Below are 4757 nucleotides of genomic sequence, written 5' to 3'. Positions count from 1 at the left end.
TGACAACATGGTTTATGTCATCTCCTCCGATACATTACAAGAGTTGACAAACTTGAAGAAACTCTTCGTGAGTCATTGTAAGGAATTAAAAATCATATTCAACATTCATAAAGAAATACCTTCTTCCACACAACTTTTGTCACAACTATGTGAACTAGCTTTGATTGATCTTCCAAAGTTAATTTGCATTGTCAACAAAGAAATTTCCAAGTTTTATCAAAATCTAAAAATTCTTCGAGTGAAGCAATGTAAGTCTCTTAATCTACTACAAGTGCCACTAAAATTAACAAATTTGGAAATTTCTGATTGCGAGGCGTTGGAGAATATTATTTTCATTAAAGAAGAAGATGAAAAGAGAGAGAAACTCGCATTTCGTGAATTGAAGGATATTTCTCTTGGAAATCTATCAAAGCTCTTTGTTGTTTTCCCTTCTACATCTGAATTTCCATCCCTACAAACATTAAAAAAAACTGTTCTACTTTGAGGTCTTTTGTTGAAGACTCCAAAGCTCTTCCAGAATCATCTACTACAAATTATTTCTTTCCAAGTTCAGTAAGTTTCAATTACAAACTATTTTTCAAGTGTGTTTTTGCTTGGAAATCACATGTTTACATCCTTTTGTCATTTGGTAGATAACTAGTATTTATTTTAATTATTTATTGTACTGATGATGGAATGGAAGTATCAAATTTAGTAATAATATAAGTATATGCCATGGTATTATGTAAAACTATCAAATTTTCTTTGCTTACTTAAACAATATAGTTCGTTTCCCTTAGTGTGAAATTAATCTGACCATAACCTTAAACTACCACATGTTTCTTGCAGCTTTTAGTGGAAAAATTAAAGAAACTTCATATTATAAATATGGATGTAGAGAAGCTTTGGCACTCCAATTATCCATCTGAGTCATTTTGTGAACTTGAAGATCTAAATCTGACCAACAACAAATTGTTGAGTGCTATCTCTACTAGCATGATTATGAGATTTAAGAATTTGAGAAAATTAACTTTAGGCAAATGTAAATTATTGACAGAGGCATTTGATATTGAAGATGGAAATATTGACCATAAAATTCATGAAATACTTCCTCAACTAAGGGATCTAGCATTGATTGACCTAATCAAATTGAAGAATATCTGGAATAAAGAACCTCAAGTTTTATTTTTTCTAAACTTGAGGTCACTTTACATTGTCAATTGTGGCAACCTTCGAAGTTTATTTTCACTTTCTTCTGTCAAAAATCTTAGAAAACTCAACATACTCAAATTGTGCAAATGTGATAAAATAGAAGAGGTCATATCTAACGATATATTTGAAGATGTCTCTATCATTTTTCCTGAACTAGAATACCTTGTATTGAAAGATCTTCCGATGTTGGTAAGTTTCTATAGGCAAAGTAAAATTTTATATTTGCCTAAGTTGAACATAGTAAGGGTAAGCAATGTGCCAAAAATGGAGACATTTTCAACAGGCATCCTCGTCACACCATGTTTAAGATCAATTTATGTTACATATGCTAAAAAACTCTGGTTTGGAAGCTTCAATAACACCATGTATGAAGGACAATCCAGGTACTACCTGTTAATATTACGGGTTAATATTTAGATATATATATATATATATATATATATATATATATATATATATATATATATATATATTTCGTTTAAGTTATTATGTAATTTTCGTTGCAATATTTTATAGGGTTTAATAAAGACAAATGATGGTAATATGGTTAAGCTAAATTTACATACTTGTGAAAATATATGGTAAGCTTTTCTTATTCAAGTTTTTCCTTTTTGAATTTGCAGGAAGTTGATGTTCTAGGGGAAAAAAAAATTGAAATGTCATTATCAAGGAATTGATTAGATTAGATGTATCTCATCCTTTGTAACATAGTAGAATAGTGATTATGGTACAGGTGATGTCAAGTTTACAAAAGGGTAGGATTAGTTAAATCCAATCCTAAGCTTCTCAAACAAATTATTACTTTATGTTACTTATGATGTATTTTATCAATTTTAATATCTTTCAATCTCATCAACAATGAATTATTATGCATACATTATATATATTTTATTTATATTTCTTAATCAGTTGAAAATGAAGTAGTAGGAGGTCTTAATCTTGGAGGTTTCCAGTATGCTCTAGGGCGTGGAACGGACTAATATTCTGAGTGTGGCTGGGCGGGGGAGCATAAGTATCACAAGCCACCACGGGTGCATGATCCGCCATAGCTCGATTATCATTCTAAAGTCCGGACGAGTCAAGTCTACAAGTTAACATGTTAGGATCTATGTTGTATATTGTCTTGCTTGCATACTCTTGACTTGAGATTAAATCTGATATGTATATGTGAATATAATTGCATGTCTTTATATAATTAGTTCACTCTTGCATTTGTTTGTGTTGTGCTATGTTTGCGTGTTTTCTCTTGCGATGATAATCCATTTGGATGGGAGCCGATGACGAGGAGGTTACTTTGGAAACAACTCTTGATGGGAATGACAGTGTTGTAGTGTAGTTCACTAGGCTTAACTTGTTTAGCCTTTTATTTTGAAGAACTCTATCATGTCCTAAGTTTTTAATTCCTTGTATTTTCCTGGGAGAAACTTTAATACTCCAATTTCACATTCTAATATTGTTTTAAAGATGANTGTAATCCTAATTACTTCTATTATATGTTCTAACTACTTTCAATTATTATATCTGATGACGTTTTGATTATGTATGTTTTTCTATATAATTGNAATATCACAATAATCATGTTAATAATTTTTTTAACAATTTTTTAAAAATAAAATATGCNTCATTATTTATTAATTTATTTAAATTTATTTTTAAAAAATACTTGAAACACATCACAAATTGTAAAAAAGTTATTAAAAGATAATTGTTAAAAAAAAATTTCCTTACTTTTATTATCGTTTATAACCAATTTTGAAACATTTTATTAGTGACTTATTCGTCTTTGTAATGACTTTTACAAAACACTAATATAATGTTTGATTGTTAGAAAATTATCACTCATTTTCTTAGCATATTTCGTTACTACGTTTGTAAGTTTTAATTTTATAAAGGGTTAAATATGTTTTTAGTCTCTATACTTTGGAGTGATTTTTGTTTTAGTTCATTTCCAAACTATAGTACAATTTAGNCCTTCAACTTTAGAAAACTCTGGTTTTAGTCTTTTTTACCAATTTTTTTTAACTTTATTTGTTGTTTCAAATACGTTTCATTATAGTATTTGGATTGTTTACACTGTCTGACATATTTTTGCTTCAATGTTAATTAAGAAACGTGCTTGAAACAATAAATAAAGTTAAATAAAATTATAAAAAAGACTAAAACCAAATTTTTCTAAAATTAAAGGACTAAATTGTATCATAATTTAAAAATGAACTAAAACGCACCAAAATATAAGAACTAAAAATATATTTAACTCTTTTATAAATAAACATTTTGATATTACATAATTTCGTTATTAATATAATTTTTAANAACTTTTTTTGACGTAAAGTTGATAAATAATATGCAATCGACACATAAAATGAAGCTTATCACAAATTTAATTTGCTGTCATAAAATCTTATGATGAGATTTATTGATTCAATCAAAGTCTCACCTGCTTTCTTATCAAAATTGCTATCTCGCCTGCTGCCTTGAAATTTGCTTCCACTGCTTCACGTGAATGTCAGTCAAAAGGCACCAAACGCGTCAGCTCAGTCTCCAAAAATCAAAGGAGGTTGATTTGAATAAAGCTATACGACTGAAAAAAAGCTTCTGCATATGTATGGCGCTTCAACGAATTGAACCGACCACCGATAATTGTTCAGGAAATTGAAATGGAGTTAGCAATTGGAATTGATTTAACTACACCGTAGTCGAACAAAAACGGTTCGAGTCAGTATGAATAAATCAACGAATCAAATTCATGCACTGCTAATCTCCATTTTCTTCACCTGCCAATAAGCTGCAACGAATCAAATAAACGAATCCTGTTGAATCAATACAATGAAAAAATAATTGAATTAGCACTGAATAGAACAAGATTGCGTCATCAAATTTTGATCACCGCAATTCTGCTTCAATTCACGTGAATGAAGTGCTGGTACGATTTCAACGTTGATTGACACCGAATGCACAGAACACCACTTGAATAAGAAAATATCCACGCGCTGCTTTCTGAATTGATAGAAATAAGGAAACAGTGATTTGAGTTGAAATGCACGGGAAGATAAATTTATTGAAGGCATCGATCAGCACCGCTTCACCATGTTTGTNCTACTAATTGAGCATCTTTCTCAATAAACTCCAGAAAGCAATTATGAATATAAAATTAATTATATCTGGACTCGAGCTGCACCGTTACCACACTCCCATGTTACTTCTTTTACTTGTCTTAAATTTTTTTCTAAATCCAATTATCTTCTTTTTATAGTTATTGATAGTTTTGTTAGTGTACTTTATCTACTTATAACACAACTTATTTATGTAGGCATATGAATGCCACGTTTCCAACAGTAATAATCAGTACTTTAAAACAAGACCTAAAAGTCTGGAACAGGGAAGTCTTCAGATACCTAGATACCCACAATGCAGAATGTCATTAAGAAAATAACCGAGTTAGATAACATGAATGAACACAAAAAAGGTGGAGAAAAAATTATGTCAAAGTAAGGAAGAGGGTGGTTTAGGGATTAAATATAAGGCTATATAACATGGCCCTATTAGGAAAATGGAGAGTAGAGGAT

General features: G+C 29.9%; 1 long non-coding RNA gene across 1 annotated transcript; it reads right to left on the bottom strand.

Annotated features, from left to right (window-relative positions):
• Window positions 1-1333: 1333 nt before the first annotated feature.
• Window positions 1334-4749, bottom strand: LOC111240832. The gene is made up of 3 exons (XR_002666414.1): window positions 4079-4749; window positions 3629-3976; window positions 1334-1581 (listed from the first exon to the last, which is right to left on the bottom strand). It is a non-coding gene; the product is annotated as an uncharacterized LOC111240832 (long non-coding RNA).
• Between the last annotated feature and the right edge of the window lie 8 nt (window positions 4750-4757).

The sequence above is a fragment of the Vigna radiata genome, unplaced genomic scaffold, assembly GCF_000741045.1.
Source record: "Vigna radiata var. radiata cultivar VC1973A unplaced genomic scaffold, Vradiata_ver6 scaffold_165, whole genome shotgun sequence".
NCBI lineage: Eukaryota > Viridiplantae > Streptophyta > Magnoliopsida > Fabales > Fabaceae > Vigna > Vigna radiata.
Note: the sequence above shows the minus strand (reverse complement) of the source record. Positions and strands in the feature narration are given on the sequence as shown.